This window comes from Elephas maximus, chromosome 1 (genome assembly GCF_024166365.1).
Source record: "Elephas maximus indicus isolate mEleMax1 chromosome 1, mEleMax1 primary haplotype, whole genome shotgun sequence".
NCBI classification, from domain to species: Eukaryota; Metazoa; Chordata; class Mammalia; order Proboscidea; family Elephantidae; genus Elephas; species Elephas maximus.
The window spans coordinates 142,197,640-142,221,357 of NC_064819.1; the positions used below are offsets into that span (position 1 = coordinate 142,197,640).

The window sequence follows — 23,718 nt, forward strand, 5'->3', positions numbered from 1 at the left end:
TCTATGCAGCAGTCCTACTCTGCACACATGGGGTCATTATAAGTCAGAATTGACTTGATGGCAACTAACAACAACAAAGCTTCTGTTTAGACATTACATATGTCACTTACAATTAGTCAAAAATAAATCACGTGGCCAAGGCTGGAGCTGAGAACTATAATCCTTCTACAGAACAAGCAGCGAGTAACTGGAAAAAATAGCGTAAGGCAACACTATTAGTTTAAGATCTCTCAGAGCACTAGACTATCCAAAGAAGTTTCTCTAGTCACTACGACAGAGTAGAAATTATCATGTTTTCCATATATGAACCAGTCAATACAGAAGTGCTATTAGGAGTCAACTCGATGACAACTGGTACTAGCTTATTAGGATAACAAAGGTATAAAAATATGCATTATCCTCACTTTTAATACAGTATATGTGCCTTTCTGAGAAGCCCTGGTGGCAGAGTGGTTAAGCGCTCAGCTGCCAGCCAAAAGGTCAGCAATCCATACCCATCAGTGGTTCCATGGGAGGAAGATGCGGCAGTCTGCTTCCAAAAAGATTTACAGCCTTGGACACCCTATGGGACAGTTCTTCCCTGTCCTATAGGGTTGCTATGAGTCAGAATTGACTCAATGGCAATGGATTTAGTTTTGGCTTTATATGCCTTTCCATACTCAGTGCACAAATTACTCTTTTAGAAAGCCATTTTTAACTTTTCTATTAAATGAAGGAATTTAAAAAACAATTGTTCCAGTGGCATAAACATTACGCACTTTAACTTAATCAGTTCAGTTTCTTTTGCTTCATTAAAGGGGAACGTTACGATTAAATTAGTTTTAAATACCATGGGGAGCATCAAAATTTAGGTGCCAAAAAATTTAGTAATAATAATATGTCATACGGCTCTGGAACAGTCTAGGGAGTCCGTAGACCATACTACATAATGAAACCATTCTTTTTCACATTGACCATAACATTACAGTCCAAAAATGTACAATTTTTATGTCTACGATTAGTAGCAAAAGGCATGATTGCATGTTTCATGCTATATTAATAAATGTACTGAATCTAAACCTAAACTTTGAAGAGTTGTGGCAAACAATGACAACAGCTAAGGAACAGTTCCACTGGTATATCTTCTCTCTAGAAATCAATGTTTCTCACTGCTCCCCCCCCCACCCCCCCCCCCACCTCCCCACGCTGTCTGTAAAGACTGTCTGCACAGTGTGCTGCTCCTAATGGCAAGGGATCAAAATAGCTCTAACTTCTAAAAGACCTACAGCAAGTCCAAGTGGAAGAGCCACACCAAGCAGCATTTGAAGATTTTCTAAGGTGAAACAGTATTTATTCCCTACTAAGAATGGTAAGAATGGTACTTATCTGGTATGAAAAATAGATTTCTGAGAAATGAGAAATTATATTCCTTTTTCATGTATCTTTATTCTTTATAAGCTAAAACAATGAAGTACAATATAAAAACATGAATTAAAATACTGAATTTTTCATTTGGCTGAGTTCAAACAATTTATGCTAAAATTTTCTTATAAAAGTTAAACTTTTCTTTCTAGAGAAAGTATTATAAGTCTACCTAAAAGGTGAGGCAATTCAATCCATCAGGCACTATAGCCACGGTACTTAAAGCCTAAGCTTAATTACTGAAAAAAAAAAAAAAAAAATTTAATTAAAAAAACTTTCTGACCCCAAACTTTGTTTACCTAACCTTTTCACACACACAATGAGAATAATCTAACCAAATTTAACAGAATATAAGTCTATGATAAAAAAAAAATGATATAAAGCAAGGCTTTAATAATTATAATCAGGAAATGACTTAAGGCCAGAATTAACTAATCCCTACCTTGACCTTAAAAATATCAATAATATATTAACAACCATGTTGTTGTTATTAGTTGCCATAGAGTCAAATCCGACTCATGGTAGAACTGCACCCCAAACAGTGTTCAAGGCCTTTTGGAGGCAGATCACCAGGCCTTACTTCTGAGGTGCTTCTGGGTGGGTTTGAACTGCTAACTTTTTGATTAGCAGCCCAGCGCCTAACCACCTGCACCACCCGGAGACTCCTATAGTGACCATAGAATATCTAATTTTAATAAGTGTAATTTCTGAGGAAATTTTCCAAGAATGAAACAATGTAAATGTACTCTAGGTAACCTAGTAAGTCAACGTGCTAAATAGGTTGATAGCTCTAAGCAAGTTAAAGGCCAGAAAACATCTCCCAAAAATTGATGGCTTTGCTTTTGAATAAATCTGAAGCTCACCTTTCTTCTGGAAGAAATGATACAGCAAGACCAGTACTTTATAAGGCATTCGCCCCTGGCCTGTGACTATAAAGCCACGCCATCTGCATTAAGATCAAGCTGAGTATGGTGGGGAAGGGGTAGGGTGAGAAAACGATCAATGACTGTAGATAATCTGGAAGAGTCTCAAGTTATTAAGGTGCAAATCAAAAAAATAAATAAGTGGCCACATTCTTCATTTACCTCTACTGGAAATTATCACCTTGTTTTCCTAAGACAGTTATCACTTCAGGGCACAGATCACCCAGGAAGCTTATTCAAAGGGCAGAATGTTGGGCCCCATCCCCAGCTAAACTGATTGAGAAGATCTGGAATGAGGGCTAGAATTCACATCGTAAAGAATCAAGCCCAGGTGATTTTGACACATTAAGAAATGCAGGCCTCAGACAAAAATGACCTTCTGTGGTTTCTAAAAAAATTCTCCCCAAAGTGATAAGGAATGTAGCAAGTGATCAGTAGTAGATTATATCCACAGTTAAACGTGCTCTCCTTCGGGAAAAGTATCAGCCAAAGAGTCCAGGCCAACTAATTATTAAGAAGAAAACTAATAAAATTCTAATGAACTCTACTCTTGTGACTTAATAGTCCTTTTATGAGGGAAGCCGGGTTGTTCTTTACAAAAATGGAATCACTAATTCTATCAGAGCAAATAAATAGCATCATACCTGTGGAACTGAGAGAACAGATATACTGGCAAGATATGGAGCCCACCATCCGTTTTTTTTTCAATAGTTTTGGAAAGGAGGAAAGTCTTTTGTAATGGATCTATGTAACCTGTCCCTCATAGAGCAGATTTTAAGACAGACAAGCCCAGTAAAAGGAAGCAACTTATCTGTAATTTTAACGAGCTGTGTGTGGTTAGCTTTATTATTTTTTTGCTTATATCCTTTGATTTGTATATGCTGCTTTTTACCTGAATTTCCTCCGACTTGCCTAATATATCCAATCTCATTTCTATGACAGAAGAAGAAAACGAGGTTTTTTGTTTTTTGTTTTTTTTTCTTAAAATCCTATCTCTTCTAAGCATCAAATGTATCTCTGGTTTCTCTAGCACAGTGTGTTAAATTCTCTTTTGGTACTTTGAATATCAAAGACATTATTTTCTTTTCATGAAATGACATCTTGAATAATCCATTTTCTTTCAAACTTGCAACATATTATTTCCTTCCCAGCAGTCTGACTGCCTGTCATCTTTAAAGTAACCATACTATTCAAATGCTGTTTACTATGATAAATCCAGTGTTTTTGAACTAACCTCTGTGCTTTGTTTTGTACACTGGAAAGTAGCTGAGTTCTACGTTTTTATCAAAACAAGGATAAATGTGCATTTCAATATACAGTAATGGATTTCCAAGTCTACAGTTCATACAAAGAAATTAAATTTACTTTGAAAACTGAGATCGACAGTTATTAGTTCTTCCTTAAGAAAAATAAACTTTGTATTGCTTTCTTAGAGAGATTTGGGGGTCACTGTATTTCAGGTTCATGGTTTCTTTATCATATGAGCTCAGATTGTTAGTTTTCCTGCAAGAGCTATAAATATTTTTAATAAATGTATTAATATTGAACACATAATTATGTGGACATCGATCGCTTCCATCAACGATTCCACTAAGAGTTTTCTATATTCAAGCACCATAGAAGTTCTGATATTTGAATCTCCAGATAAATAACACCTCATACTTAAAATGTTCATCTTCTGGGCCAGGATTGGTGATGGGGATGTTTGCCCTCTCATGGCTATTTTACCACAACAATAAGAATAGTGCTTTTCCCCAGACGCAAAGAAAATGTGATTAACTCAGCATCAGTGGGAGCCCCAGTATGATACAAGTGGTTAACATGCTCGGCTGCTAACCAAACAATTAGAGGTTCAGAATCCACCTAGAGGAGCCTCAGAAGAAAAGCCTGGCAATCTAATTCCAAAAAATCAGCCATTGAAATCCCTACATACATGGAATTGACTCATTGGCAACTGGTTCAATATCACTGGCACATGACTTTGAGGTTTTGTTTGTTTGTTTGTTTCCAGAGATGGTGATAGGTTTTCTCTGATTTGTCTATTCCTGAGATGTCCAATATAATAGCCACTATCCAAATCTGGCTACTGAGTACTTGAGATAAGGCTAGTTCAGATTGAGATATACTGTCAGTGTAAAATACACACCGAATTTCAAAGAGTCAGTACAAAATTGTGCAAATAATATTGCTTACATGTTGAAATAATAATATTTTAGATATGTTAAACCCAAAATCCAGGTTAAGTAATATATTATTAAAATTTATTTCACTTATTTCTTTTTAGGTTTTTTTTTTTTTAAACATACCTACTAGAAATCTTTATATATGGGGCTCACATTATATTTCTGCTGAACAGTGCTGGTCTACTCTCTCTCCTAGGTCCTGAATGGCACACAATTATAGGTATAAGACACTTGATTTAGTGGTATCATATGTTACAATGTCTTAGTCTGGGTTCTCTAGAGGAGCAAAACCAGTGAAGCATACCTATAAATATATAGAGATTTACTTCAAAGAGATGGTTCATGCAACTGTGAAGGCTGGCAAGTCCCAAATCCATGGGTATGATGGCAGGCCGGAGACCTCTGATGGCTCACGGGATTGCAGCCGCTGGAAAATCCAAACCCTGTCGATCAGGCAGCAGCAGCCTGGAGACTTCTGCAGTCTTACAACCCAAGAACTGGAGGTCACATGACGGAAAGGCTGCAGGGTTGAGAGAGACAGCAAGAGCAAGTTTTGCCAAAATATCCATTTATGTACTGGAAGCAGGCCACGCCCCCAAGGAACCACCCATTTCAACTGATTGGCTGACCACATCAGATCACATCATGGATGGTGATTACAGTATATTACATTATGAAAAAGCAGTCCAGTGTCTACCAAACCACTGAGAATCATAGCCTAGCCAAGTTGACACATAATATTAGCCATCACACAGGCCAAGAAAGGGATCAAATATATTATCTTAAAATCTATATGTAAAAATGGCCTGGGAGCAGTACCTGATCTCCCCTAACTTTGTAAGGGAGAAGGAGAATCAAGATCAATAGCCCAAGGCTGATTCCTATGAGGCAGGAGTCAGACATGCCTCCTCTCTCTAACATCTGTACCAATTCTGACATCAACTGTATCTCCACAGCACTCTCTACTTCTCTGCTGGGTTCAATAATTCATTGCAATGGCCACACAGAACTCACAGACCATACTCTAATTACCAGGTTTATTAGGGAAATAACAGGTTACAATTCAGGCTTAGGAACACTCAAGGATACAGTTCTTCCATCAGGACAACCTCTTCCCAGCCATGCTCACAGGCACGCCTCTCCCTGGCCCTCAGTCTCTGCCCAAAGGCACTCAGCTTTCTCTCTCCATGGGCCAGGAAGCCCACCACACCATCTCTGCTGCCAGGTCTCTGCTGCTGCTTCACTGCCACTTCTCTGCCACTGCCTCTCGAGCTCTCTCTCTCTCAGCCTTCTGGCCCCAGATGCCTCCCAGAGCAGGGATCCCATGTCCAAAAGACGCGCTGGCTCCTGGCTGTTCTTCCCTGGAGGTGGTGGGATTCTCCCTTTCCCACCTCTGGGGTAGATAATTTCAAGCCCAGCAGGATGGCAAAACTAACCAATCCCCTTGGTGGGCTGCAATTACCGTATCCGCACAGTCCTGCCAAATCACTTGGGTGGGAGTTACAAGACCATGGCTAGAAAGGCCACACAAAAGTGATCCATTACACTGCACTACAACTAAAGGAATTAACCACCACACCACTAAGGAACCTGGGAAGTTGTGGAAATGGATCTAATCGTAATAGTAACAACAAGAAACCAGTTCTGCCTGCTCAGACCCTATGGAGTCTTGTCATTTGCGGAATCCTTGGCACCTGCAATGTCTGAATGCTTACATGGTTATATGTGTGAAGGATGATGATAACTGCCATTTACTGAACACCTCGTTTGTATCAGTCACTTTACAAAGTTTCTTTGAGTGACCTTCTTAACTATCCTCTGAGATATATTAGTCAAGATAGGCTAACTATTGAAACAAACATCCCCCAATTTTCAGTGGCTTAACAAAATAAATGTTACTTCTTGTTTTTTTACATCTGATGGCAATTGCAATGGAGTGGCAGTGGGCTCAGCTCTAGGCTCCTTCTATCTTGTAGCTGTCATCTCTCATAGGTCTCTGGAGTCCTTTCAAGTCAGCCAGCTGATGGAAAAAACAAAAGAAGGCAGCACATGGGAGATTTTAATGGGCCAAGCAAAGAAGTGGTACACATTGTTCAAATATTCAGGATTATTTAATTCTCTGGTATTTCTGAACAACCAAAAATTAATTACACTTAAGGAAAAGACAGAATGCAAAGTGATTAAGATAAAAGTATAAAGTTTCCTTCCTAGGCAGATGACTAGTGGGTTGACTATGAAGTGTAGATAAAATTCTTATAGTACATGTGAAAATCATTAAGCTAATTTGGCTATAAATGAGACATAAATCAAAACACGTCAAAAGATGAGTTAGGTAGGACCAGTAGAAACTGGATGAAGCCCTGAGATTATTGCCCTGGGATACCCTTTAAACTTGGAACTGAAACCACTCCCAGAGATTACCTTTCCAGCCAAAAGCCAAATTGGCCCACAAAATAAGTAGTATCACTCATGACTACTGAACTCCTCTAAATAATCATCTAAGTGAAACCAAACAGTAAACATTTTCCCTAGACCAAACATAAGAAGGTAAGGGGGGACAGGAAAGCTAGATTAAGGGAAACAGAACAATCAGAATGAAAATAATGAGAATGCTGACATATTGTGAAAAATGTAACCAACATCACTGAACAATTTTTATGTACAGAAATTGTTAAATGAGAACCTAATTTGTTATGTAAACTTTCATCAAAAACATGATAATTTTTTTTTTTTTTAAAAGATTAGTAAGTAGAAGTAATAAAGGCCATCCTTTTCTTGTTCCTGTTCTCAGGGGGAATGTTTTCACCCTCAGTCCATTGAGAATGATGTTGGCTGTTGGTTTTGTATACATGCCTTTTATTATATAGAGGAATTTCCCTTCTATTCCTATTTTTATTTAGAGCTTTTACCAAGAATGGTGGTGTTGGACTTTATTGAATGCCTTTTCTGCTTCAATTGAGATGCTCATGTGATTCTTTTGTTTTATTTATGTGTGGATTACACTGATTGATTTTCTAATGTTGAACCATCTTTGCATGCCTCGTATGAATCCCACTTGATCAGGGTATTTAATTTTTTTATACGATGCTGAATTCTACTGGCTACAATTTTGTTGAGAATTTTTACATCTATATTCATGACAGATAGTGGTCTGTAATTTTCTTATTTTGTGGTGTCTTTACCTGGTTTTAGTAGCAGGGTTATGCTGGCTTCATAGAATAAATTTGGAAGAATCCCTTATTTTTGGTTATGCCACAGCCAATAAAGGTCTAACCTCTAAAATCTATCAGAAAAACCCAACGCCTCTACAACAAAAGGATAATCAATTAAAAACTGCACAAAGGATATGAACAGACACTTCACCAAAGAAAGACATTTAGGTGGCTAACAGACACATGAGGAAATGCTCGTGACCATTAGCCATTAGAAAAACACAAATCAACACTACAATGAGATGCTATCTCATTCTGACACTACCAGCATGAATCAAAAAAACAGAAAACAATAAATGTTGGAGAGGCTGTGGGGAGATTGGAACTCTTATCCACTGCTGGTGGGAATGCAAACTGGTACAACCATTTTGGAAAACAATACGGCACCTCCTTAAAAGCTAGAAATAGAAATACCATACCATCCAGGAAACCCACTCCTACGAGTATATCCTAGAGAAATAAAAGCTGTCGCACGAATAGAAATATACACACCCATGTTCACTGCAAAAAGATAGAAACAACCTAAGTGCCCATCAACAGATGAATGGATAAACAAACTATGGTACATACACACAATGGAATACAATGCAACGATAAAGAAAAATGATGAATCTTGGAAACATCTCAGAACATGGATGAATCTGGAGGGTATTATGTTGAGTGAAATAAGTCAATCACGTAGGACAAATATTGTATGAGACCACTATTATAAAAACTTATCAAAAGGTTTATACACAAAAAGAAACAATCTTTGATGGTTAAGAGGGAGGGAAGGAATGGGGAGGGAAAAACACTAACTAGATGATGGATAAGTGGTAACTGGGGAAGTCAGCACAATTTGACCAAGGTAAGGTCATGGAAGCTCCATAGACACATCCAAACTCCCTGAGGGACTGAATTACTGGGCTGAGAGCTGGGACCATGGTCTCAGGGAACATCTAGCTCAAATAGCATAACATAGTTTATTAAAAAAAAAAAAAAAAAATGTTCTACATCCTACTTTGGTGAGTAGTCTCTGGGGTCTGAAAAAGTGGCTGTCATGGATTGAATTGTGTCCCCCAAAAATGTGTGTATCAATTTGGCTGGGCCATGATTCCCAGTATTGTGTGATTGTCCACCATTTTGTCATCTGATGTCATTTTCCTATGTGTTGTGAATCCTGCCTCTATGATATTAATGGAAAACCTGGTAGCGTAGTGGCTAAGAGCTACGGCTGCTAACCAAAAGGTCAGCAGTTTGAATCCACCAGGTGCTCCTTGGAAACTCTATGGGACAGCTCTACTCTGTCCTGTAGGGTTGCTCTGAGTCGGAATTGACTCAACGGCAATAGTTTATGATGTTAATGATGCTTATGATGTTAATGGTATGATGTTAATGGGCAGCAGTTGTGTTGATGAGGTAGGACTCAATTTGTGGGATTGGATTGTCTTGAGCTGGGATATAAAAGATTGTGTAATGGATTGTGTCTCTTGGGATAAAAAAGAGAGAAGCAAGCAGAGGGAGAAGGAGATCTCATACTACCAAGAAAGCAGTGCCGGGAGCAGAGTGCATCCTTTGGACTCAGAGTTCCTGCTTGGAGAAGCTCCTAGTCCAGGGAAAGATTGAGAGAATAAATTTCTGTTTGTTAAAGCCATCCATTTGTGGTATTTCTGTTACAGCAGCACTAGATAACTAAGACAGTGGCCAACTAAGATACTCCACTGGTCCCATCCCATCTGGAACAAGGGAAAATGAAGAAAACCAAAGACACGGGGAAACATTAGTCCAAAGGACTAATGGATCGGAACTACCACAGCCTCCACCAGACTGAGTCCAGCACAACTAGATGGTGCCCAGCTACCACCACCAACTACTCTGACAGGGATCACAATAGAAGGTCTTGGACAGAGCTGGAGAAAAATGTAAAACAAAATTCTAACTCACAAAACAAAGACCAGACTTATTGGCCTGACAGAGACTGAAGAAACCCTGAGAATATGGCTCCCGGGCCACCTTTTAACTCAGTACTGAAGTCATTCCTGAGATTCACCCTTCAGCCAAAGATTAGGCAGGCCCATAAAACAAATAAGAAAACATGTAGCTCAACCATGTACAGGAGACTAAATGGGCACACCGGCCCAGGAGCAATGACAAGAATAAAGGAGGGGACAGGAAAGCTTGATGAATGGAAATGGGGAACCCCAGGTGGAAAAGCGGAGAGTGTTGACACTTCATGGGCTTGGCAACCAATGTCAAAAAAAATGTGTATTAATTGTCTAATGAGAAACTAATTTGTCTTGTAAACCTCCATATAAAGCACATTAAAAAAAAAAAAAAGATTAGTTAGGTTAAAAAAGGCTGGAACAACTCTTTGGAAACCTTGAAGTTCCCAGATTTTAAATTTTAATTTGATATGTAAGGCCATGTTAGGCTCTAAAGTGCTGATGCTAATGACCAAATTTCTTTTAGTGGCCATTGGTTCACACAGGAAATTCTGAAAGCAAACAGAGAGGAAATTTGCTTAGAAGGATGATGACTATGGTTATAAAAAAGGACAGAGCCAAGTATGCTAATCATTTGCTATGTGGTTTTTTTTTTTTTAATATTTATGTATTCATTGCATCTCAGGAGCACTTCAACCACTTCCATATCTTATTAGTCAGTATTCCTGATGCTACTGAATTCATTACTGTTTCTGAGAGAAGAGTTTTCTTTTTCAGTTCTATTGCCATTCTTAGAATCTTATTTATCCAACTTTAAGCTTCCTTGGGACAATCTTTTACTGTTCTATCAAAGCATAACACTTTCTAAGCTTAACATGAGTTAAGCATGATTTCTACAAATCTAAAAAAAGATTACATGTCTTAACTCCATCCTCAAAGGAACATGACTTGAGTTAACCTTTTACTCTCAACAAGCACTGTCACCGTGGGTGACTTTTTCAGGTAAGAAGTTTTCCACCATGCTCTGTTAGGTACCATGTAAGGGTTTTGTTCCATCACAACTTCCCTACTATCTTACTCAAAGATATTCTTCAAAGCAAAGGTTGTCTCAGCACCAAATGTAATGCAGGATTATATAAGACCATTGAAAGTTGGGTGCTGAATTTAAGTTTTAACTACCATGTGTCCAGCACTGTGCTATATGCCTTCGAATATTCCCATAATCATCCTAATGAATTATATAATCCAGTCACCTGATCTGTCAACTGAACTCTCATCCTCTCTGAGATATAATTCTGTGCGAAATTTCTTTGCTCTGAATTCTGGGGACTTGCACAGAAATACAGAGTCGCTGCACCAAAAAGAATCGGTCGACATTCAACAATTTCAGGGGGTAGCATATGATCAGGAACCGATGGTACTGAAGGAAGAAGTCCAAGCTGCACTGAAGACAAAGGCGAAAGTAAAACAAGAATCCAAGCATTGATGGAATACCAATTGAGATGTTTCAACAAACAGATGCAGCACTGGAGGTGCTCCCCTGTCTGTGCCAAGAAATTTGGTAGACAGCTACCTGACCAATTGACTGGAAGAGATCCATATTTGTGCCCATTCCAAAGAAGAGTGATCCCACAGAATGCAGAAATTATTGAACAATATCATTAATATCACACACAAGTAAAATTTCGCTGAAGATCATTCAAAAGCAGTTGTGGCAGTACATCAACAGGGAACAACCAGAAATTCAAGCTAGATTCAGAAGAGGACATGGAACAACAGATGTCATTGCTGATGTCAGATGGATCTTGGCTGAAAGCAGAGAATACCAGAAAGATGTTTGTCTATGTTTTATTGACCAAGCAAAAGCATTCAACCATGTGGATCATAACAAATTATTGATAACACTGAGAAGAATGGGAATTTCAGAACACTTTAATTGTGCTCATGAGGAACCTGTACTGACCAAGAGACAATCGTTCGAGCAGTGCAAGGGGATACCACAGGGTTTAAAATCAGGAAAGGTGTGTGTCAGATTGCATCCTTTCACCGTACTTATTTAATCTGTATGCTGAGCAAATAATCCGAGAAACTGGACTATATGGAGAAGAATGTGACATCAGCATTGGTCAAAGACTCATTAACAACCTGTGATATGCAAAGGACACAATCTTGCTTGCTAAACGGAAGAAGACTTGAAGCACTTAATCATGAAAATCAGAGACTACAGCCTTCGATATGGATTACACCACAACACAAAGGAAACAAAAATCCTCTCAACTGAACCAATAAGCAACATCATGATAAATGGAGAAAAGGCTGACATTGTCAAGGATTTCATTTTACTTGGATCCACAATCAACGTCCATGGAAGCAGCAGTCAAGAAATCAAAGGACATATTGCATTGGGCAAATCTGCTGCAAAATACCTTTTTAAAGTGTTGAAAAGCAAAGGTGTCTCTTTAAGGACTAACATGTGCCTGACCCAAGCCATGGTGTTTTCAGTCGCCTCATATGCATGCAAAAGCCGGACAATAAATAAAGAAGAAAGAAGAATTGATGGCTTTGAACTATGGGGTTGGCAAAGAATACTGAATATACCATGGACTGCCAAAGAATGAACAAGTCCTGTCTTGGAAGAAATACAGCCAGAGTGCTCCTTGGGCATGTGAACAGGAGGGACCAGTCCCTGCAGAAGGACATCATGCTTAGTAGAAGGTCAGCGAAAAAGAGAAAGACCCTTGACGAGATAGATTGACACAGTGGCTGCAATAACGGGCTCAAACATAGCAACAATTTTAAGGATGGCACAGGACTAGGCAGTGTTTCTTTCTGTTGTTCACAATGTCACTTTGAGTCAGAAGTGACTCAGCGGGACTTAACAACAATAGCAGCATTCTCGTGGTCAACTTGGGCTCCTACTTCTGCTGAACTCTTGATCTCGCTCATGTCTCACCTCTTGCAGCTGCTTACTTCTCTTTGTTCTATACTGAGCTCCTTTCGTTGACTTCCCCATAAGCAATGCAGACAGTGCAATGAGGCAGGTTGTTATACTGCCAAAATACCAACGACTAAATATTATAAAGTTGATACCTATGGTCTTTAAGGACCCCTGGTGGCACAGTGGTTAAGAGCTTACCTGCTAACCAAAAGGTCGGCAGTTCAAGTCCACCAGCCACTCCTTGAAAACCCTATGGGACAGTTCTACTCTGTCCTATAGGGTTGCTGTGAGTGGAATTGACTCGATGGCAGCAAGTTTGGTTTTTTGGTTTTATGGTCTTTAAACTTCTTGTCCAATATGCCATCAGGTATTTTTTCTATATCTCTCCACAGGATACAGATCTATATTACATGGCCTTTTCTCTAAAACCATCCTCCCTTGTCCCTCTTCCTGATCTTCCTCCTCTCACATTTCTGTTCATTTCTTTGTGCAGACTATTTGGCTCTCTCTTCAGATTACAGTCTCATTCTAGGTCAGGCCCTCAAGTACTCATCTTCTAAACTCCCAAGTCATCAGGGCATTTTCCTAATGGCAACAGCTCAATAAGTAGAACTCTAGTTAATATCATTAACAGTGTGAGAGAGAAAAAGTCCCTGGGTGTTGCAAACAGTTAACGAGCTCGACTTCTAACCTAAAGGTTGGAGGTTCGAGTCTACCCAGAGGCACCTCAGAAAAATGCCTGGCATTCTACTTCCGAAAAATCAGCCATTGAAAACTCCATAAAACATAATTCTACTCCAATAAACAGAGCTGGAATTGATTCAGTGGCAACTGGTTGCACATACATAGTGAGGCCTGTGAGAGCCAGAACTTGAAGGGACTGCCTTGTTTTTCCCAGTCTGGCAAGTTTTCCACCTCTGATGGTACAGTCACCAGTTTCCCATTGCTCTCTATTTAGTGGAAAATATTTGTGTTTTCCTTCTCTGACAGGTTTCCGCCTTACAAAGGCTCTGGCTTTGACAAGCATTACTGTGCGTTTATGCATTTATGTATAAAAAAAATATACACACAGCCATGTGTCACTTAACGTTCATGATACATTCCGCGAAATAGGCCATTAAGTGATTTGGAAGTTGTGTGAACACCGTATTAGGTACAGCCAGTCCCCAGTTTATGCGCTCAGCCCCACCCATTGTCTGCCCGCCTGAGGAATGGGAGCAGCCCAATCCGCAGCCCCGGCCAGCACCACAGCTTCCCACAAAGCCTGAGAGGTGGATCCACTGGATACAGGAGGCCTGCCTTGCAGGGTGTGAGACTGTGGGCCAGGCGGGGACTGCGCCAGGCAGCTGGACTGGGACTTTGTGCATGTCTGGGCTCAGGGCAGGAACCACATGGGGACACAGGAAAGGTGGCCCGGGAATGGGTGGGGAGGGGGTGTGCAGGTGCTGGGAGCATGGCTGGCAGTGGCGGCCCTGGCTGCCCCCGCCCTATTCTTGGGGGCACTTGCTGATCCTGTGCAGCCTCCGCTGCCTGAACCCAGGAGCCTGTGAGCACCCCAAGCGGGCTGGTGCTCCTGTCAGAGCCAGCGACGGGAATGGAGGAGCTGCACAGGCTGTCCTGTGCCGGAAGTGAATGGCTGCAAGGCCGCTGGGTGGGTGGTTGAAGCCAGAAGGGGAAGAAGAAGGAGGAGGGGGAGGAGGATGCCCTGCTGAGATTGGGATGCGTCCTGGAGCCCCGCTGCTCCTTCACTCTGGGGGCTTGGGGTCTTTAAAATGGGAGGAAATAATAAAAGTAGAGCTGCTTTCCCTTAAAAAAAAAAAACCTTAGGAGACCACAAACATATGCGGCCGGAGGTTGCCCTAACAGATACTATGCAGCTCATGACTGTATATATATTCTCCATTTTTAAAATGATGCAACTGAGCCTTAAAAAAATAAATAAATAAATTCCAGTTCATATATTTTGACTATACAGGTCATTTTACTCTAAATTCCTTTGTCTTTTTACAGCACAATGCTAAACCAAAACCCCGTTGCGGTGGAGTTGGTTCTGACTCATAGCAACTCTATAGGACAGAGTAGAACTGCCCCACTGAGTTTCCAAGGAGTGCCTGGTGGATTTGAACTGCCTACCTTTTGGGTTTTCTACCTTTTGGTTAGCAGCCATAGCTACTATGCCACCAGGGTTTCCAATACAATGCTAGATATTTTTTTAAAAGATTTGTATAACATCCATCATTCTGTATTATTTTTTACTCAGTCTTTAGAATTTAAAAGAAGTTATTCTAATTGTCTTACTTTACAATTAAGAAAACTGAGTCAGTAAGGGTAAAAACTGAATCCATGAAAATAGCTATAAATGTAGGTGGAAAAGTATGCTAAGGACAGAGGAAAGGAGAAAAAGAAGTCAATGAAACATACAGTATCAACCAACCAACCAACCCACTGCTGTGGAGTCGATTTCGACTCATAGCGACCCTGTAGGACAGAGTAGAACTGCCCCATAGAGTTTCCAAGGAGCACCTGGTGGATTCGAACTGCCAACCTCTTTGGTTAGCAGCCATTGCACTTAACCACTACGCCACCAGGGTTTCCGAAACATACAGTAGGAGGTCTTAAAAGCTTGCAGGCGGCCATCCAAGGCACAATAATTGGTCTCCATTTGCCTAGAATAACAGAGGAATGAGTCAGGAATAGGAAAAGGAAATGGAATGTGTGTCTAATCGCCTCTGTGAAAAACTGCTTCCTTTGCCATGAGACCAGAAGAACTAAATAGTGCCTCGCTACCATTACCAAACATTTTGATCAAATGCTATAGAAGAATTCTGACCAAAAGGGGGAATATGCAGAACAAAATTTCAAATTCCCATGGACTCCAGACCTTCTGGAGCCATGGAAGCTGGGTGAACCCCTGAAACTATTGCCCTGAGATAATATTCAAACCTTAAACCAAAAATATCCCCTGAAATATTCTTAAACCAAACATAGTTCAGCTTAACTAGTAAAAACTGCCTGCCTTGAGCACTGTGCTCTTTTAAGAACTATCTATATGGGATCAAACTGAAAACAGCAATTCAAAAGATTGATATGAACCTTAAGGGGCAGAGAGTGCTGTTAATGGGGGGAGGAACAACTCAGAAAAGGAAGGTGAGAATGGTTGACCAACTCAAAGAACGTAAGCAATGTCACTGAATTGTATATGTAGAAATCGTTGAATTGGTGCTTTTGTTGTGGATATTCTCAACAACAACAACAAAATAAATAAAATTAAAAAAAAAAAAAGTGACCAGAGAGAAGGAAGAACGAGAAAAACTGAGTGCTATAGAAATTAAGGGAGGCTAGAGTTTAGAGTTCAGCAGCTAACCATAAAGGTCAGTGGTTAGAATCCAGCAGGCATTCCTTGGAAACCCTATGGGGCAGTTCTACTCTGTCCTATAGGGTCACTCTGAGTTGGAATCAACTCGAGAGCAGTGGGTTTGAGTTCATTAGAGGTGAAGTAGATTTTATGTTTCTTCATTTGTTTTGAGAAAGAGTGTTGTCAGGCCCTGTATGTCATGCAAATAATCATTGATCACTGGGAGGCAGTATGGCACAGAAGAAGAAGCAGTCCACTGCCTCACTCTGTAACCTGTGCACATGACTTAGAAAACTTTCTGGATTCTAGGTTGTTTGACTATAAAATAAAAATAAAACTGTGCTTCTTCTACCTTCCAAATTTTGTTTTCTTTTACTTTCTGAATTTTTTACGTATCACTCTTTTTTCTCTCATAATTTGCTCAATATCTACCTTGCTTGCCCTGTTAGATATCCAATTATTGACAATTTAGCCAGGATTTCATTTCTTCCTACCTGCTCAGAGAATTATAGTTACAGTAATTCTTTTAAAATGTCTAGTATAATATTTCCCCCACGTGTCTGTCAGTTTGTCGTACTGTGGGAGCTTGTGTGTTGCTGTGATGCTGGAAGCTACGCCACCGGTATTCACGTACCAGCAGGGTCACCCATGGAGGACAGGTTTCAGCTGAGCTTCCAGGCTAAGACAGACTAGGAAGAAGGACCCGGCAGTCTACTTCTGAAAAGCATTCGCCAGTGAAAACCTTATGAATAGTGGCGGAACATTGTCTGATATAGTGCTGGAAGATGAGCCTCGCAGGTTGGAAGGCACTCAAAAGATGACTGGGGAAGAGCTGCCTCCTCAAAGTAGAGTCGACCTTAATGACGTGGATGGAGTAAAGCTTTCCGGACCTTCGTTTGCTGATGTGGCGCAATTCAAAATGAGAAGAAACAGCTGCAAACATCCATTAATAATCGGAACCTGGAATGTACGAAGTATGAATCTAGGAAAATTGGAAACCATCAAAAATAAAATGGAACACATAAACATCGATATCCTAGGCATTAGTGAGGTGAAATGGACTGGTATTGGCCATTTTGAATCAGACAATCATATAGTCTACTATGTTGGGAATGACAACTCAAAGAGAAATGGTGTTGCATTCACTGTCAAAAAGAATGTTTCAAAATCTATCCTGAAGTACAACGCTGTCAGTGATAGGATAATATCCATATGCCTACAAGGAAGACCAGTTAATACAACTATTATTCGGGCCAAAGATGAAGAAATAGAAGATTTTTATCAGATGCTACAGTCTGAAATTGATCAAACATGCAATCAAGATGCATTGATAATTTACTGGTGATTGGAATGAGAAAGTTGGAAATGAAGAAGAAGGATCAGTAGTTGGCAAATATGGCCTTGGTGATAGGAACAATGCCAGAGATCGAATGATAGAATTTTGCAAGACCAACGACTTCTTCTTTGCAAATACCTTCTTTCACCAACATAAACAGCAACTATACACATGGACCATGCCAGATGGAACACACAGAAATCAAATTGACTATATCTGTGGAAAGAGACGATGGAAAAGCTCAATATCATCAGTCAGAACAAGGCCAGGGGCCGACTGTGGAACAGACCATCAATTGCTCATATGCAAGTTCAAGCTGAAACTGAAGGAAATCAGAGCAAGTCCACGAGAGCCAAAATATGACCTTGAGTATATCCCACCTGAATTTAGAGACCGTCTGAAGAACAGATTTGACGCATTGAACACTAGAGACCGAAGACCAGACGAGTTGTGGAATGACATCAAGGACATCATCCATGAAGAAAGCAAGAGGGCACTGAAAAGACAGGAAAGAAAGAAAAGACCAAGATGGATGTCAGAGGAGACTCTGAAACTTGCTCTTGAGTGTTCAGCAGCTAAAGCAAAAGGAAGAACTGGCGAAGTAAAAGAACTGAACAGAAGATTTCAAAGGGCCTCTCGAGAAGACAAAAAAAAGTCTTATAATGACATGTGCAAAGAGCTGGAGATGGAAAACCAAAAGGGAAGAACACGCTCGGTGTTTCTCAAGCTGAAAGAACTGAAGAAAAAATTCAAGTCTCGAGTTCCACTAGTGAAGGATTCCATGGGGGAAATATTAAATGACAAAGGAAGCATCAAAAGAAGATGGAAGGAATATACAGAGTCATTATACTGAAAAGAATTAGTCAATATTCAACCATTTCAAGAGGTGGCATATGATCAGGAACCAATGGTACTGAAGGAAGAAGTCCAAGCTGCTCTGAAGGCACTGGAGAAAAACAAGGCTCCAGGAATTGATAGAGTATAAATTGAGATGTTTCAACAAACAGATGCAGCGCTGGAGGTGCTCACTCGTCTATGCCAAGAAATATGGAAGACAGCTTCCTGGCCAACTGACTGGAAGAGATCCATATTTATGCCTATTCCCAAGAAAGCTGATCCAACCGAATGTGGAAATTATAGAACAATATCATTAATATCACACACAAGCAAAATTCTGCTGAAGATCATTCAAAAGTGGCTGGAGCAGAATATCGACAGGGAACTGCCAGAAATTCAGGCTGGTTTCAGAAGAGGACGTAGAACCAGGGATATCATTGCTGATGTCAGATGGATCCTGGCTGAAAGCAGAGAATACCAGAAGGATGTTTACCTGTGTTTTATTGGCTATGCAAAGGCATTCGACTGTGCGGATCATAACTAACTATGGATAACACTGCAAAAAATGGGAATTCCAGAACACTTAATTATGCTCATGAGGAACCTTTACATGGATCAAGAGGCAGTTGTTCAGACAGAACAAGGGGATACTGATTGGTTTAAAGTTAGGAAAGGCATGCGTCAGGGTTGTATTCTTTCACCATACCTATTTAATCTGTATGCTAAGCAAATAATATGAGAAGCTGGACTATATGAAGAAGAACAGGGCATCAGGATTGGAGGAAGACTCATTAACAACCTGCGTTATGCAGATGACACAACCTTGCTTGCTGAAAGTGAAGAGGACTTGAAGCACTTACTAATGAAGATCAAAGACCACAGCCTTCAGTATGGATTACACCTCAACATAAAGAAAACAAAAATCCTCACAACTGGACCAATGAGCAACATCATGATAAATGGAGAAAAGATTGAAGTTGTCAAGGATTTCATTTTACTTGGATCCACAATCAACACCCATGGAAGCAGCAGTCAAGAAATCAAAAGACGCACTGCACTGGCCAAATCTGCTGCAAAGGACCTCTTCAAAGTGTCAAAGAGCAAAGATGTCACCCTGAAGACTAAGGTGCACCTAGCCCAAGCCATGGTATTTTCAATCACATGCATGTGAAAGCTGGACAATGAATAAGGAAGACCGAAGAAGAGTTGACACTTTTGAATTGTGGTATTGGCAAAGAATATTGAATATACCATGGACTGCCAAAAGAATGAACAAATCTGTCTTGGAAGAAGTGCGGCCAGAATGCTCCTTAGAGGCAAGGATGGCGAAACTGCGTCTTACATACTTTGGACATGTTGTCAGAAGGGATGAGTCCCTGGAGAAGGACATCATGCTTGGCAGAGTACAGGGTCAGCGGAAAAGAGGAAGACCCTCAACGAGGTGGATTGACACAGTGGCTGCAACAATGAGCTCAAGCATAACAACGATTGTAAGGATGGAGCAAGACCGGACAGTGTTTCTTTCTGTTGTGCATAGGATCGCTATGAGTCGGAACCGACTCGACGGCACCTAACAACAACAAGTATGATATTTGGGAGCAAAGAAACAGTTTATGTAGTCAGCTCTCTCTTATCTGCTAAAATTTCACCAGGATGTTACAGTACAAACTTTACCATTATTGCTTTATAAACTCAAGAAATGAGATACGATTTCCTTGCCAAATCATTTATGTACCTTAAATATGAAACAGGCTGCTCAGCCATATTGAAAACCCCAATCAACACCCCTTCCCCGCTCTTTGTCTTCCTAACCACTAGCTGGTTTTGAGCAGGAAGTCGCAGTAGGTAGTGGCTTCCTCTACTGACTAGCCCTAGTTACACCTTGAAGCATGCACAGATTGAAATCACATCCTTCAGCTGACCCCCCCTCCCGACCCCAAATATAGGCCTGGGAGGGCTAAAGCCAGAAAATTCCGGGTACCAAACCCAACCCCCTGACGCCATTGGAAACAAAAAGCTCCCCAGCCCCCTTAGTCAGTGAGTATGTGGCCTTAAGGTCACTAGACCCCATGCACTCCTTGTATGCGCAGACAGTAAACTTGCCACTTCATGTTTCCATTGCAATCAGTGTTAGTCTTATTTCAATCGACTAATAAGACAGGACAAGAACCCGAGTGGCGTTCAGTTACAAACGTACTACTAGCTTGGGCCTACTAGAATGTGGAACTAAATAATTTGGAGGTTAAAATATCTCTGGGCAAAGCTACCTCTAAGCCACTGCTTTCAAAAAGAGCTAATATCAAGAAGCCGTCTTTACTCAAATGAGAGTTTCCCAGCTTAAACTCACAAACAAGCTATCACACATTTCTTATTCTCTTGGATATAAACAGTGTAATCAGCTAAGGTATAATTACAATTAATAACTGTTACTATTACTATGGTAGTTTCATTTATAAAATATTACTTTGCCTCTAATTAAATGAGGCATTCAGGGCTTTGCATAAGTAATTAAAATGTTAAGTAGTTTCATTATGTAGCTAAACACTTGAAAATCAAGAATAATAAACCAGATACTACTAAAAAAAAAAAAAAGAAATTTGTAAAAAGGATTGGGAAGAAAATGAGTTAAGCAAGAAAAGATTTAAACAAAAAGCTTACCTGAAATATTGATGTGTCCAAGAGGTCAGTCAAGCATGCACATAGAGTCAGGTGATATCAAATCCGGCAGCAAAATATAGGACACCCCAGCCTAGTGGCAAGATGATATAACGGGTAGGCAGACACATTTATTTTCCCTCAGACAGCAGAGATATACTTGATAGTACTTTCTCTGGACTAATTTGTAATTTTCGAGGTGATGATATAATCATTAGACTCTGAAACTCTGTGTAAATTGGACAGGGGAGACAAGTAAATAAACCTGACTGGGAGAAGTCCCCATAGTCCACACAGCATGCTTTATACTCACTTCCTGTTCGACCTGTGTCTTTGAAGGTACCAGAAGATAAACATCTGGCAGCCTGAAAGAAAGCAAAAAATAGTCCTGGAAATAATGAGAAAAAACAAAAAAGAGAGCTATTTCCAGTGTCTGGGGTGTTTGTGAGATAAGGTAGGATAGTAAATCACTTCATTTTTGAAAGGCCTGAATTCAATTATTTTTTCTTTAAAAAAAAAAACTCACTTCAGACATTAGTATTAACAAATGCTTATCTTTCCCCTCCTCCCAGTCACTCACTCATGCCTTAACCCTTCATCATCCAGTGCACAGTGAAGCAATTCTTGCAAAAGTCACTAATAATTTTCTAAATACCATACTCAATAGGCATATCTCCATCTTCAAATTTCTTGATCTATGTCATGTGACATTACTGATCACCCTTCCCATTTTGAAAATTTCACATCTTTCAGCTCCACAATGTCATGCTATCTTAATCTTCCTTCTGCCTCTTTCAGCTTTCTTTTTTGCCTCTTTTGATTTTTTTTATTTACTATTATGTTTACCCCACACGTCTGTCAGTTTATCATACGGTGGGGGCTTACCTGTTGCTGTGATGCTGGAAGCTATGTCACCCGTGTTCAGATACCAGCAGGATCACCCATGGCAGACAGGTCTCAGCTGAGCTTCCAGGCTAAGACAGACTCGGAAGAAAGATCCGGTGGTCTACTTCTGAAAACAATTAGCCATTGAAAACCTTATGAATAGCAGTGGAACACTGTCTGATATAGGGCCAGAAGATGAGCTCCCCAGGTCAGAAGGCCCTCAAAAGACGACTGGGGAAGAGCCGCCTCCTCAAAGTAGAGTCGACCTCAATGACATGGATGGAGTCAAGTTTTGGGGGCTTTCATTTGCTGATCTGGCACGACTCAAAATGAGAAGAAACAGCTGCAAACATCCAGGAATAATCAGAACATGGAATGTATGAAGTATGAATCTAGGAAAACTGGAAATCATCAAAAATGAAATGGAATACATAAACATCGATATCCTAGGCATTAGTGAGCTGAAATGGACTGGTATTGGCCATTTTGAATTGGGCAATCACATGGTCTACTATGCTGGAAATGACAACTTGAAGAGGAATGGCATTGCATTCATCACCAAAAAGGACATTTCCAGATCTACCCTGAAGTACAATGCTGTCAGTGATAGGATAATATCCATAGACCTACAAGGAAAGCCAGTTAATATGACTATTATTCAAATTTACACACAAACCACTGAGGCCAAAGATGAAGAAATTGAAGATTTTTACCACCTTCTGCAGTCTGAAATTGATGGAACATGCAATCAGGATGCACTGATAATTACCAGTGATTGCAGTACAAAACTTAGAAACAAAGAAGGACTGATAGTTGGAAAATACGGCCTTGGTGATAGAAACCATCCCCAAGATCGCATTCTAGAATTTTGCAAGCCCAACAACTTCTTCATTGCAAATACCTTTTCGTAACAACATAAACGGTGAGTACACATGTACCTCGCCAGATGGAATACACAGGAATCAAATCAACTATATCTGTGGAAAGAGACAATGGAAAAGCTCAATATCATCAGTCAGAACAAGGCCAGAGGCCAACTGCGGAACAGGACATCAATTACTCATATGCAAGTTCAAGCTGAAACTAAAGGAAACTAGAACAAGTCCATGAGAGCCAAAGTATGACATTGAGTATATACCACCTGAATTTAGAGACCATCTCAGGAATAGATTTGGTGTATCAAACACTAATGACCAAAGACCAAATGAGTTGTGGAATAACATCAAGGACATCATGCATGAAGAAAGCAAGAGGTCATTAAAAAGACAGGAAAGAAAAAAAATACCAAAATGGATGTCAGAAGAAACTGTGAAACTTGCTCTCGAACATCGAGTAGCTAAAGTAAAAGGAAGAAATGATGAAGTAAAAGAACTGAAGAATGCAAAGCATGGCTAGAGAAGACAAAGTAAGGTATTATAATGACATATGCAAAGACCTGGAGATAGAAAACCAAAAGGGAAGAACAGGCTTGGCATTTCTAAGGCTGAATGAACTGAAAAAAAAATTCAAGCCTCAAGTTGCATAGTAAGGGACTCCATGGGGAAAATATTAAACAACACAGGAAGCATCAAAAGAAGATGGAAAGAATACAGAGTCATGATACCAAAAAGAATTGATCGATGTTCAACCATGTCAAGAGGTAGAATATGATCAGGAACCAATGGTACCGAAGGAAGAAGTCCAAGCTGCCCCGAAGGCATTGGTGAAAAACGAGGCTCCCGGAATTGATGGAATATCAATTGAGATGTTTCAACAAACTGAGGCAGCACTGGAAGTGCTCACGCATCTATGCCAAGAAATGTGGAAGACAGTACCTGGCCAACCGACTAGAAGAGGCCCATATTTATGCCTATTCCCAAGAAAGGTGATCCAACTGAAAGCAGAAATGATAGAGCAATACCATTAATATCACACGTAGGCAAAATTTTGCTGAAGATCATTCAAAAGTGGCTGTAGCAGTATATCAAAAGGGAACTGCCAGAAGTTCAGGCCAGATTCAGAAGAGGACATGGAACCAGAGATTATCATTGCTGATGTCAGATGGATCTTGGCTGAAAGCAGAGAACACCAG

The 23,718-nt window shown here is 40.2% G+C and overlaps 1 long non-coding RNA gene across 2 annotated transcripts in view; it reads right to left on the bottom strand.

Moving 5' to 3' along the window:
* Positions 1–1,518: 1,518 nt before the first annotated feature.
* The window catches only part of LOC126082897 (uncharacterized), a 30,218-nt gene continuing 8,018 nt past the window's right edge, over positions 1,519–23,718 (bottom strand). Inside the window, exons 2-6 of one of the 2 annotated variants that reach the window (XR_007518677.1) lie at positions 21,648–21,774; positions 21,076–21,127; positions 20,766–20,856; positions 6,422–6,527; positions 1,519–5,027 (exon numbers count right to left, since the gene is read on the bottom strand). This is a non-coding gene — a long non-coding RNA (uncharacterized LOC126082897). The remainder of the gene's footprint in view (positions 5,028–6,421; positions 6,528–20,765; positions 20,857–21,075; positions 21,128–21,647; positions 21,775–23,718) is intronic. The other variant, XR_007518679.1, reaches the window with a different exon arrangement.